At 38.4% G+C, this 14,139-nt stretch overlaps 1 protein-coding gene across 9 annotated transcripts in view; it reads left to right on the top strand.

Annotated features, from left to right (window-relative positions):
• Nucleotides 1-14,139, top strand: part of GTDC1 (glycosyltransferase like domain containing 1) — a 431,567-nt gene that overhangs the window by 144,889 nt on the left and 272,539 nt on the right. For 6 of the 9 annotated variants that reach the window (XR_014590560.1, XM_083865293.1, XM_083865290.1 and 3 more), the window contains exons 2-3: nucleotides 979-1,094; nucleotides 13,436-13,634. The gene's annotated coding sequence lies outside the window, so the exon portion shown is untranslated. Of the gene's footprint in view, nucleotides 1-978; nucleotides 1,095-9,688; nucleotides 9,756-11,220; nucleotides 11,398-13,435; nucleotides 13,635-14,139 lie in introns of those variants that run through there. The other 3 variants (XM_083865292.1, XM_083865294.1, XM_083865295.1) reach the window with 3 other exon arrangements.

Genomic DNA, 14,139 nt, shown 5'->3' with positions numbered 1-14,139 from the left:
TGGAATATAATCTGCAGACATTTTTCTTTTAAGTTGGTGCTTCACTACACCTCACATGATCAGAAACACTTTGTCTTCTGTGCTGGTATTTCCAAAACCAAAGCAACCGAGAGATGCTGCCAGAATTGGGAAGACACAAGGACTGTGGCTTACAGTTAAGGCAGATGTGATTGCAACATCTGTGCCTAGGAAAGCTGCAGTCTGATCTGCCTTCTGTCTTCAGGATTTCTGGGATTCCAGAAGCAGAAGTGGTGCAGATAAGACATGTCCTCTGAGGTTTTGAAAGGCTTCTGCTCAGATTGTAAAGCTCTTCCTTATTAGGCCCACAGGAAACGCATCTCTAGCACAGCCAAATTGGTATCATTGTTAAATACTTCTCCTCAGGCTCTCCAGTGGTAACTCTGCTCCGTGGTGGGGTTATTTGGGATGAAGAGCCTCTGTGGCTGCCTCTGTGTATTGACTAGCTGAGTGTATTACTGGCATTGTAGCTGTGTGTGGTAATTTCTGACTTGGAAGCTGTGGTGCGATCCAAAGAGCAGTTTATAGAGGGTTTTCCACTTTTTTCCTTAAATTGGGCTCTGTAGGCCTAAAATTTGGGTCTTCTAACTTGAAATCTCCATTAGAACACAATCTAGTAAACTAGGAAGAAAAACCCCAAAGCCTTGGCATCAGACAAATGAAAATTCATTTTCTTTAATGACTCTCCCCTTTGCCAACTGTGTTCTTGGAAAATGGGTCTTTGCACTTGGTTTGTTTTCAGTGCAACAACTGTGTTGGTTTCTGGGTGGCGTGAAATTGTGCATATTCCTCTCTGGGTTATGGAGAAAGCCCTGTCCTTTCCCTCATCCCTGAGCAGCAGTCATGGGGCTACTTCCTGACCTTGGGGCTGTTCTTATGTTGGGGCTCCAACTCTGCTGTTGTGTCCTGTTCTGGAGGCTGTGCCAGGTGATATGTGTTTGCTGTTCTTTCTCCTGTCAGGTGAGCTCCTCAGGGCTGATGTGCAGCTGGTGGGAAGAGAGAAGCTGGTGGCCTTTGTCTTCCCTCTGTACCTTTGAAAGGACTTTCCTGAACACAGTGCACAGCAGGCAAAGCAGGTATGGTCTGTGGGAGTTCAACAGCAAACACTTCAGAAAAGCAAAGGTTTGCTGCTCTAAGTTCACAAATCTGTCCTGCAGGAGAAACAGTAAGTAAGATATTAAAAAAGTAACTAGACAAAACATTAGGATACTGTCCATATGACCAAAGCAGGTGGTTTGCATAATTTCTTTCATGCATATAGTTTTTATGTTGTTGTCATCATAACAATAAATGACAAATGAATGTGCTTATTTCTCAATGATGTTTAAAATTTGATTAACTGAATATTGATAATGTTCACTGCTTGGAAATATTTGAAGAGTTTTGTACTTCACTGGATTGTACATAGAGTAATTTAGGGAGTTGAACATTATATTTCACTGCAGACAATCCTAAAATAAGTTCTTAATAGTCTGGATGTATTAATATTCATTTTTAGAGTTTACATTGTTAAATGTTAGTTATTAAATTCTGTTCAAGATGTAAACTCTGTTCTCTTTTGTAGCATTAATTATGCAAGTTTGAAATTCTCAGTTTCATTTTAAGGTAGGGCTTTTTATTTGTATACGCAGCTGTTGAAATAAATTACCAGTACAAGAAAACATTCCCCTAATAAACGAGGGATGCCTGGAGTTGGCTGTGCTAACTGAGACAATTTAATTCATCCATCATCAGGGATGATGTTTCTTAGCAACACAAAGTATTTTCACCCGGGGCGCTTTCACAAACTTTCACATTTTTCTTCAAATACAGCCTTGGTAGTGTTTTATATGACCTGAAGTTCGTCCATCTGTCCTGAAGCTCCCAATACTTTGCCATTCTCTCCAGTGATCAAATGATCCGATATATGGGGGGGATTTTTTTCAGCTTAATAATACACAAGTTGACTAGAGAATCATTTCGCATGTCAGATTTTCCAAAGGGTTCTGGGAAATTATTTGTTGCTCTATATAGCAAAGCTAAAAGTTATTGAAAATGTGTTACAGTTTCATAATAAAACAGATCCGAAAATTATTGGCTGGAGAGCCAACTAAATGCTTTCTGATAGCCATAGCCTCAAGGGGGATACTTGGATCATTTGTAATAAAAGGATATCTTTGATATCTTTTGGTGAATTGACTAGTATTCTGTTTAGATCATTATTTGTGAAAAAAACTGGCTTGGTACGCAATGTTACATTATCAAATTGTTTGGGTGTAAGAATTGCCTTAATGTATTGCCAGAATTTTCCATGTTTATTCTTTTCATGTGCTGCATGAAATCAGAGAAGCTGTTGATCCATTAAGACTACCTTTACTTCTTGCTTTCCATTTTTTCAACATGTGTGGGGATGATTTGATCAGTGTAATTACCACCTGGGGAGACTTGGCTTGCTTAAGAAACCCCTTCAGGTATGTAACAGGTGTTGTTCAGTATGGAGAGCACACATCTTCCAAGTGCAATGTGTTATTTTGCTTTGAGAAATGATATATCTTGATTTTTTGGTAAACTGCTCGGAAAGCTTCTGTTATCTGAAGAAGTGACTAAGCCTTTGCTTCTGTCTTGCTTTGGGAGGAAAAGTTTTAGTGGTTCTTCTTTGTCAGTGATAAGTGTTTGAAAAATGTTGTGATGAGGTAATTATTACTCAGCTTATTTCACAAAGAAGGTGTACAGAAACCCTTTTAAATTGTGGGAAGTTACAGAAACATCTTTGATTCTTCCTCATAGGTAGAAAAATGCTGTAGCTCATGTCAGCTTTAATTTGCTGAGTTTTCGTGTAAGCACAAGAGGTCTTTGTACACAAATGCAAAAAATTAATGGGACATTTAATTTTATGTGCAAACTGGGACTTCCTGTTTGAGGTGATCTTATTGAAGTGTAGGTGTTTCATGCCCTGGTGTTACTGTCTAGCATCTTGTCAGATCTCCAGGTGTCCCCTGAAGTCCTTTGAAGAATCACCTAAGTTAGAAGCTTTTTGTGTTATCCTACAGAAAATTACATCAGATTAAAAAGAGGGAGAAAATTTTTTTTGCTAGCCAAGCCTTTAAGTCTCAAGTCTTTGAAGGCAGCAGCAGTCACTTGTGTCTGATGCTGCCTTACCTGTAAGTTGGAACTGTGGTGCCTTGTAGAAAGGTTAAGGTCTGTTTGTTCCTGCAAGGCTTTGTTGCATGTGGTGACAGACTTACCTACATTCCTGCCTCTGCTTTAGCATCCTGGGATCATTTGGGAAGCTCCAGAATCAGTTGTAGGCTCTCCTTGCTCTTTCAGGTTCTGTTCAAAAAATTCCTTGTAGTCATTCATGGTGGCTCTTTGAAGCACCTGCAGAGTCTGGTCAGGGATGTTTCCTGCAGGCTGCTGTAGTCATGTTGTAGACCTGTATTTGCATCTTGGTGCAGTCAGTAAAGACTGACATGAAGGCTGCTAATGCATCTTCCAGAAAGTTAAATTTAGAAGATTAGATACTGAAGTTGCTCCATAATTGAGACTTAATTTTTCCAGCCGTAGACCCAGTGTCTCAATTTACAAAACTAACAAAGACTGCCACAGGGAGGTAAGCACAGCCTTGTTTCATATGAAACCAAGCCTCCCAAATACTCTACAGAAATTAGTCTAGGAACAATTTTATTTTGAAGAAAGATTTTTATGTGGTGTAGAGAAATCAAGATTTCCATGGGATTCACAGACAAAATAGAGCTCTTTTCTGTGAAGTACTGGAAGCAATGCTGGTGATGTGTCAATTTAGGGTGAAGAAGAGGAGAAAGGGCTTCCAATAATTCAAAGTAAGTTCCTTTTCCTTGGGAACATTTTTTATGTAGCAGAATGGGGTTTTTTTTATTTTTTTAGGATAGAGAAATAGTAGCAAAATGTCACCTGAGTGCTGTGCTAAAGGCAAATTAATTACTAAATATTACTTTTAAATGTAGCCTCTCTTGCCTTAGTGAAGCAGACACTGGGGTCCTTCTCTTATCCGTGTTTGTTCTCAGCTAGGCATTTTCTGTGTAGTTCCCTATGGTTAGCTATAAGGACATGAAGAATTGATAAAAATTGTCTTTTTGAAGGTAGTGAGAGGTCTGGAGCCAGCCTGATAAATAGAGAGGGATAACTTGTAACGATAAACACACAGTAGTGTCAAAACTGTTGTAAATTTTCAAAAACTACTTTTCATCCTCATCCAACCATGACTCAAATAAAGAACATTCCCTTTATGGCCTGCAGCACAATACAAGTTGTACTTTTCTAGCTTTCAGTTAAAGCGATGAACATATTACTTGAATTTTAGGGAAGAGAATTTGAAAACATACTATATTTAGGGTTTAGTCTTGAAGTTATAAGAATAACTAGTGGTTCTTGCTGTTGTTGCATCTTTCAGTGTTCATGTGCAAAGAATGACTTGATCAGAGTTGTCACTGGGAACATTTAGTTTTTCATGCAAAGTATTTTTGGGCAGCTTTTATTTGGAAGAGTATGGATGGAATATAAAAAATGAACCTAAGAAATTATCATTTATGTGAAAAGGTCAGAAATTATAAATTGTTTGGGTGCTGTTTCTGTCGTTAGTCTCTGAAAGAAGGTGAGTGTAAATGAGGCTGAAGCACTTCTCAAAGTGGGTGTTTGACCTTGGAATTCTTATTATTTAATGTAGTTGTCTTTTCAGATACTTGAGAATTCTATGATTTTATTCTAATTGGAATTTGGACGCATTTAGGAATGAGCAGTAGTTTTTCTGTTATGTGTTGTTTGCATCTAACTCTCATAATGTGAGAGCTTGCACAAAAGAGGTGTGATTTCATTCATTTTGTGTACTAGCCTCTCTAGTACACAGAACTGTTGTGTTGTCAATAAAAATCATAATTTCTCTGTTATTGAGCTTTATTTCCAGCCAAGGAGTAGTACATGAAAGGGTTGGGGCATTTTTAGGATCATAGAATGGTTTGGAAGAGACCTTAAAGACATTATATATGAAGTGTAGTACATCCTGAAATAGATACAGTCAAATCCCTGTTGTACAGACAAAAAACGAGCATCAAAATAGTTGTGTATCAGTGTTAATGATCTGTATTTCATGTGAAAGGCTGACCTTTTTGGGACTGTTTTCTTCAGAAGGAAAGAACAGGCTGATCTGTTTCTCCCACAGTTGGAAGGGCAGTTGGAAATTTGGTTGATCTTATTTTTTTCAGCATAACTATCACAGGGAATGAGAGGGCCAGTTGCTGAGATTGCAGAGGACTGTGCAGCCCCGGGCATCTTCCACTACGTGTGAAGACTGATTCTGCTTAATGCAAAAAACTAAAAATGAAGTGCCTAAGTTCAGGGCCAAACACTGATTCAGATCAGGAAAAATATGATCCTTCCCAGTGACTTAAAATGGATGCATGAGGCTTATATGTGATGGTTTGTATAAATCAAGGCAAATGGGCATTAGATTACACATCCATCATTGTGATTATCACTTGAATTGCTTAGCATTGTAACCTGGTAAGCATTGGGCAATGTTGTATTTAACTATAAAGTATTAGAAAATTATAGTCTGAATTTGATTTAACTGAATATAGTGGTCTAAAACTCTGCAACTTGGAGTTTGAGGCAGAGAGAGAAATGATCGAGAGCCTCCACAGTCTGCATGTGGGGTCTTTTTACGTTTGGTGATCTCATTACTCAGGTATAAAACAAGTGTTTTACTGCAATAATAATCTATTCAAGATAGTATTTTTAGGCCAATATAAACCTGCTTGAAATATCCTATATTAAATATGTAAATGCTTTCCTGTGGCCAAATGAATTTTGTCCACACAATTGTGTAACTCTAGCTTAAGCCACTTTTCAGCTTCCAGCCTCTTAATTGTTCTTTAATCTGTGGAGTGCAAAGAATTAAATGTGTCCAGTCTTATTAAACTTTTGGTTCATTTCATAATGATCCAGGGAGATGATTTGCAGTGAGGATTTTGAGGTGTGGACTGTTATTATTTTTGTAGACCAGCTCTCTTCCCTTGGCCTGTTCATTCCTGAGTAGGTGAAAAGGTCCAGGAGTATGTGGAGAAAATGTCTGGACTGTGGTATGATACAAGTCCTGCATCATTCTGTGCCTGGCTGGACAGTGATTCTGCCTGGAATTATGACCTTAAAGTTCTCTCTCTTGTGAGAGGAGCTGCAGATATTTCAGGGTAAAAAGGGAGTTTCTCACCTGAGACTGATGTTGGGATACACAGTTAAATATATCTCGTTTCCTTTTTATACTCTTTGTGTGTAATTAGATCTAGGAAGGCCTGGTAAGTGTGGAATTAATATTTATTTCCTTTTGTGTTAAATTAGACTTGTCACTGGATTTGTTCCTGGATTCTCATGCATCTTACACAGCCATTCCTGCTGCTCCTCATCCTCAGCTCTCCCTGGTTTTGCAGTAGTGTGGGCTCTGTGGCACTTGATTTAACATCAGTAAATACTCCATCAAAACTTCTTAATGTTGACAGTCTCTAATCACTTAGAATATGGGTTTTTTAATGTGACTGATTTTTGAAGGAAAAAAAATAAATTCATGTGTTTTCATTGTTAGTGGAAACTACAGATGGGAGCCTCAGAGAGGAACACTGTAGGTTGTCCACAGTGTATTTGGTCAAGAAAAGAAACAGTTTAAGGAATGTGACATGTGGTTCTTGATGCAGAAAAAAAGCTCCTCTATGCCTAATACATTGGAAAACATTTGTTCAAGAGCAACTTTCCCCTGTGCAAAATCTGCCCCTGTAGTATTATTAAGGTCAGTATCCATGTAGGTTCTCATCTGTACTCAGTGTGGTGCCTGAGGTCAGCTTGGGCTTGTAAATGCAACTTTAAGGAAGGTTTTGTCTGGTCCTGTTAAAAAGCATCTCTAAGTTATTTGTTTAGAAACTTATTTACTCCTCCTCTTCCTGGGCTTGTCTTCAGTTCCTGCTTAAAAAGTAGCAGCTGGAAATGAAACATTGTCTACTTCATAAGGTTTGTGGAAATAATCCTGAGGTGTATACATACTCATTGACTGCTTTTTGATACTAATTTGAAGGTGAATGTTTTCAGTCCTGGATGTTTAGTAGACTTCTGTGTGGAAAAAATGTGAGTTTTGTAAGAATGACTGTTGTAAGTTGATGAGTACTACAGTCTGTGTTCCAGGGAGGAATTATCAAAGTGCTATTTCATAAAAATCAAATAAACTGTAACTGATCAAGTGGGCACGTTCACATATCCCTGCAGTTCTCTGAACATCCTGGCTTGACTCATTACTACCAGAAAGGTGTCTCCACTTCATCATGTGTTGGCATGTTCCCTGAGACTCAGCATTCCTCTTCTGTATTATTTCTTGATAGTTCTTTCATTAATCCTTCAGAAGAGCTGGACTGCTTAATGGAGTCGGAATAAAAATAACTCATTTTCAGAAAGTCTTCCAGTGTGTTCTGTTTGCTTTCTGCATCTCACTTAAGTGTTAATCAATTAAGTGATTCTGATTCTAGTCACTCCCCAGGTTAGATCTCGGTGATACAGGGATGGATAAATGTACTCTGTAAATTAGGTGTGAAACGGTTGGGGAAATGCACAAGCTGCTGCTCTGCAGAGCCAAGGCAGGTCTGGCTGGGCTTTATTTTAGCTCATGTGTGGGCAGGCTGGCAAGGCTGGTGCTGAGCTGGAGAGAAGTGGATGTCCTGGGAAGAAATTGTTCCTGTAGGAAAATGCTGAGGTGTTCATTTTCTACCTGTTCTTTTCTATCTATTTGTTACTTGAATTCTGTCACCTGGGCTGTATTGTTCTGGTTTTCTGGTTTTTTTGTTTTTTTTTTTTTTTTTTTTTTTTACATTTTAACTTCTAAAATTCTTAGCTGGTGGTTGTGAGTCACAGGCCATCAGGTGCCACAATTCTGCTTATAAAAAACACCAGAATATTTTAACAAAAAATTGTTGTCAACTCTCTTTAAGGATTCTGCCTAAAAAGTAAAGCTTAGTTTATGATTTTACATAGTGAAAATAAAGCTTGTGTTAAGTACCATATTATTTCAAAATTAGATTTATTATATATTTATTATGATATGCAGAATTATGACTCAGAGTGACTCTTCCCTGGAAATGAATGCCTGCTGAAGATGCCCAGTATAATCTCTGATTGAACTGGCCTGGATATAATTAATTAAATGGTTATTGTTAGAAATCCATTTATTTGCTGTGTGAACAATGGAAAAAGATCAGGAGTAAAGGTGCAGCTGCCTCCACTCTCCCGGTGAGGAATTCTTCCAGTCTTGAAAACCCAGTCATGGCAGATGCCAAGGCTGGAGACCTGGGCCTGCTCTAATCTCCACTTAAGATACTTCCCCAAAATTCTTTTACTCACTCTGAAATAATTTCACTGAATGTATCTTACTCCCAGCATTCACATATTCAGCAACCTGCAAGTTCTGCTCAAGCTGTGAGTTTTGGAGAGTGCCTAATGTTCTGTTTAAAGGTGAGGATCCTGTTATATTTTTTCTTTAAATTTTATGAGCATTTTATGTAATGATGTTCCTGTCATGCTTTTGGCCATGAATCAGCACAGCATTTCTGTGCAGGCTTTAATTGAAGCGTGGAGTTGTCTTGCTGTGCAAATGTTGAAGTCAGTGAGACTATTAATTAAAATTAAGGATCTGCATAAGTGCTTTTGCTAAAAATAAGTTGCTTCATAACAGCTTTGGGCCATATTTGGGAAGGAGGGGGTTGTTTTTTTCAAACTTTGGAAATAGGTATATAATTCTCTCTGAACTGCATGATGATAAAATGTAGCAGCAATACCAGAGGGCAGAATGTTGATGGGAAGAAGTGTGAGCTTTCTGCCTTGTCAGATGTCACCTAAGCTGCTATTTATTGATTTTTAAACAGAATAAAACTGTTATGGCTTTTGTATTGCACAGAGACTAGTGGAAAACTTGAGAAGTTACTGCTTAAGCTGCTGCCACTGTAGTGGAGGCACACAAGTGACAGGAATCAATCAGTTCTTTATCTTCTTTTCCAAGTGCCTGGTTACAACTCTGTTTTTCTTCCATCAGTTATTTGAAGTTGGAGCTTCTTGGAGTGAGACTCCTGAGCTGCTTGTGCTGTGTGTCATTTGTTTTCTAGCTGTGTTTGAAGCCATTAAAAATATTACCAGGGAAAACTGAGCTGTGGCTTTTCCCGTATGTATTAGACAATTTACAATACAAATTTACTGTACAATTTACCTTATAAAATGATCTGATTTATTAATTCTCCAGGTACCTTGGGAAAACAGCATCCTTTTATCACCTCAGTCTGGCTTTGTACCAGACTCACTTTATCATGCCAGCCTGTTACCTCTTTTCTGATTTCTATCAAAAATAGACTCCTTACAAGCTCTAGCACTTCTCACCTGTAGCAAACCAATAAATTAATAGTGGAGGGAAGAGATCACTGGAAACGTGGATAAGAGGAATGTGCACCAGGCTGCCTGTGCTGTCAGGTTTGTTGCTGCACCTTTATCTCTTCCAGCCCTGATTTTTAAGATCTGTGACCTGACTTTTGCAGGTGTATGTGGTGTGCATAAAGCAGTGGCTGCAGAGTTAAGCAGGAAAAGATGAGGGACCCTATTTCACCTGATGGCAGCCAGGATGAAGCTTTATTTGCCTGAGGTCACACAGGGATCTGATGCAGGGTTTGAGCTCAGGTGTTTCCTGACCCCAAGATGATTCCTCTGAGGTCCTTCAGCACGATATGTGTTGAAATCTCCAAGCTTTTGGTTTCTTACTGCTGACATTCTTTGTCTTTAATATTTATCCTTTGCTCCATGATTAGTAGCAGAAGCTGAGAATCCCACTTGTATGTGAATACAGTGATTTCTTGCTGAACATCACATGGTTGTTTCTAAAAGTGGGACTCTGTAGGTTCCTATGTAAGGTCATTTATTAATATTATTGATGAGGTTGCATTTGCTTAATGTCACTGCCAAAAGTTTTTGCAAAATACTTTGTCACATGGACACAAAGCAAAATTTACATTGTTTGGGGAAAAATACCAATGTTACCATCTTTACTATGAGCACATCAGTTGCTCTTTATTGCTTTTTAAATTTGATTTTGTTGTTGTGTGGCGAGCTTTTCAATAAACATAGTGGTTTCATTTATATAACACTGGAATTATTGTTAATGCCCAGTTTCATACTGCGAATTACGTGTGTAATATTGTGTCCAGTGGGATCCTGTATCACGGAATTTGCATAGTTATAGTGCTGGTGACATCGTATCTCATACAAAGAACCCAGGGACCTGATACAATATCAGTAAAACTGTCTCCTAGGTATGATTCAAACAGTTTTATTAGCAACATATGGGGTATGAAGGAGCCACAGAGGGTAGTTTTGAGTATAAGGGTGCTGGCCTATCTTTTTCAGCCTGTAATTATATCAGTCCTCTTCTATGGCATTATTTGTTGCTGCTCTGGGATTGCAGAAAAATAACTACTAATATGATGACACAAAGGATCAGAATAAATTATAATTGTTGACTTTACAAGAAATTCATTGGCAAAAAGGCTTACTGTCCAAAGCTCGGATGTCATTTCTGGTGCAGCTTCAGAGTTAAGCTACTGCACTAAATAAAATAGTTTTGATAGTGTTAGGGTTTTCTGGCAACCTTATCCTGCTGTATTGGATGCTTTTGTGATCTGACAGATACAAGGAAGAAACTTTTTGGCTGCGTTCTGGTTTTTAATCTCAAGCTAAAGGAATGCATTTTGTTTAATTGATAGTGGGATATTGAACTCTTGTTCCCCAAATGGAGCATATTCTAATTAATCATCTTGAAATAAAGAGTTCATAATTTAAATTATGACATTAAAAACTTGCGAAAATATAATTAGAAAATTGCAGTAGTGCTCTGTTTAGTTGTACTTCTTAAAGTCATGAAATATAAAAACATTACTTCTACATGTTGTAAAAACGATAAAAGTTTGGGGGTTTAATGTTTCTGCCAGTTGGCAGAAGAGGCACAGTCCTATTAAATAAAACTAGTATTTGACTACTTCCTAGATAATTTTTTCTAAATCCATGTGTTTTAAAACATTATGATGAGCAATGTCTCTTTGCACAAGAGACTGTGTAGGTAATTGAGACAGTTATTTGGACTTTAGTCACAGTTATTGTTGAATGCTTTTATTCCTTTTTGAGGTTCTGCATGGAACAAACAGTCTGGGACCTGTGTGCTGCTTCATGGATGTGGAAGCGTCTTTTCATCTGCTTCTTTCCATTCCATACTGTGTTGATCTTACTGTGGTTGCAATAATATAATAAATACATAATTTTATCTGGAAGGGATCCTTAGAATTGTTCATCCCTTGTTTTCAGGTAGCATGGAACTTCTTTGACTCATTCCTGACTTAATTATACATTAAACAAGATAACAAAGAAGGAATCCAATTACTAACTTAATTGGTAAACTTTTTAGGATTCAAGCTCTCTGCTGGCACCTCATTGTTTTTATGAGCTTTTCTGACTTCCAGAAACTCTTGAAGATAATTGCAGGTGATTGAGGAGCAATTTTAACTTGTTCCCATAATATCCAACAGTAAAAGACCTCAGACTTTTCCAGTTTGTATTTATTTTGAAAAACATCCTATATCTGCTTTATCTGTTTGGAAGCTTGGACTGGAAACTCTCACAAATTTGCTGTTGAGAATCTCAAGTTCTGTGAAAATTGAAGTAAAGTCATAATAAGCCTTGTGATTTTGAGAAATAAGTAGAAACATGTAGTGAGACTTGTGATTGAGAAGTGGACAGATGTCAGCTTGTAGGTGCATAAACATCACAATCTTCTGATCTTTGTGTGCAGTTGTCCCCTGGCTCCAGCACAACCAGCCACAGGGTGAAATGGTCATTTCCAGTGTGCCTCAAAGTCAGCTTGCTCTTTAGACATCATTAACTATAAACTTGTACTATTTTAATGCAATTTTTTTTTTCTTTTTTAGTGCCATTTTACTTTTTTTCATATTTTTTCTCCTTTCCCATATCATTTTTTGTTTGGAGTAGAAAGCTCACACCCACTTTGCTGAAGATGGTAAAGGAGTGATTTCTGAAATTGACTATTAAATAAAAAAAGTTATATAAACATATCTGGACATCACATCATAGGGACTTCAGAGCTGTCTCAGGAGCCTCTAGAGCCACTCATGTTAATTGTTGCATATCTTGTAAATGTGTTTATTTCAAAGTATTGGAAGCCTTCCAAGAAATTTCTGTATTTAAAAGGGCAAAAAGGATGTCACAGTGGATTTAGCCCAGGACAAAATAAAGTAAAGGTTAACTTGGACTTCCATCAGTGAAAGCTTAAAAGCTAAAAATAAATGCTGGTCACTATGGTTTTGTGATAGAAGGATTTGTGAGACAAAGCTGATTTTTTTTTTTTAATAAGCTTGTGTGTCTGGCCTTTATTGCTATATTTAACTAATTTCTTTTGGAGCATTAAAACTTTGTGATGCAGTATTTTGATATAGAAACTTAGGTTGTATGTGGCTGAGACAGAAAAGATTAAAAATGTCCTGTTGCTTAAAGTGTAACTTTGAATGAGATGAGAAAGGCCTACACCTCGTGGTTCCCCAATGTGTTTATGGCCCACTTAGTCAGCAATTTCATTGATTTAATTTTTGCTGCTTTATTTTTCAGATGATGCAAAGAATGCTGGAGAAATACATCTGCAGTTAGTCGCATAGTTCAGTCATCAAAATACAGGAAAACTAGTTGGGGACAGAAAAGAGGTTGGGGAAACCCCACTCTGAGAATATGGCGGTGACATGAGGGGAGGCAGAGAGAGCTGGGATAGCTCAGCCTTGAGATGAGTGGGCTCGGGGGCACAAACTGAAATAGAGGAAATTCTGTTAAAATGAGAAGTTTTTTGCTGTGAATGGCCAAACACTGGAACAAGTTGCCCTCAGAGGCTCCATCTACGGAGAGACAACTGGAGGTGGTCCTGGGGACCCTCCTGTTCTCTGGTTTGGGCAGAGGGTTTGGACTGGTGACTGTCTGGAGGCCCATGACTGTGAGATCTACTGTCATTTGCCTTTATCTCTGTCTTCAGAGATGTTACTAGACCAAGGAAGGTGTTTGGGATAAATATTTGTGCAGTGTAGTATTGGGCAGTATTTGGATGGAGCTTCTTCATGGAACACAGAATGGTTTGGTTGGAAGAGACCTTAAAGATCATCCAATTCCAGCCCCCTGCCATGGGCAGAGACACCTTCCACCAGACCAGGTTGCTCAAAGCCCCATCCAGGGCTGGCCTTGAGCACTTCCAGGGATGGGGAGACCACAGCCTCTCTGGGCCTCTTCTTACCCTAAAATAGTTGGAAACTTAGACCAGATGAGCTCAAATTCTCTTTTCTTTTCTCAGCTCTATCTAGATTGAAGAATGCTACTATAGTCAGGAAAATTGCACTTGGAAATCTGTCTACTGGACTGAAGCAGGTAGAATGGATTGGAAGGTCTACTGCTCACCACTGAGATCCACAGCCAAGATTCCCAAACTGCTTTGATGAAGACCTCTGAAGCAGCACCACCTGGTATTTCCCTGCTTCCAGTTTTGAATGCAGGTAATAATGCTTCTGATAAAGACAGTGTGTTTGTTAGATGAAAAGGAGAGAGAATTCTCTGTTAGAGAAGCTTGATGGGTTTGGAATTCATTGTGCTATTAGATGTCTGCTAATGATTCTTTTACTCTGCTTGCCCTGAAACGATGGCATGGTTCACACTGTACTTCCAGTACACGGTAAGTCTGACAAGGTTACAGGTTTTGGGAATGATAGGAATCTTTTTTTCAAGGCACAATTATAAATGTTTGGGGTTTTTTTTCTCCATTTCAGTCAAAGCCTGGATTCATGTGATTGCAGCAGAGAGGGGAGATGTTAAGATCATGAATGAAGTGTTAACAATTAGGCTGTACCTGTACTTCAGGTAGACTGGCTTCCACATGCCTGTAAAAGAGTGGCAGACCCAAGTGACACCTGGGACCTACAGCAAAATAAGAAGAGGTGACCATATTTGGCCATTCAGATACATTTATTTACTACCCTGCTGCCTGCCCCCGAAAATCAACAT

Source organism: Zosterops lateralis (genome assembly GCF_965231275.1).
Source record: "Zosterops lateralis genome assembly, chromosome: 7".
Lineage (NCBI taxonomy): Eukaryota > Metazoa > Chordata > Aves > Passeriformes > Zosteropidae > Zosterops > Zosterops lateralis.
Note: the sequence above shows the minus strand (reverse complement) of the source record. Positions and strands in the feature narration are given on the sequence as shown.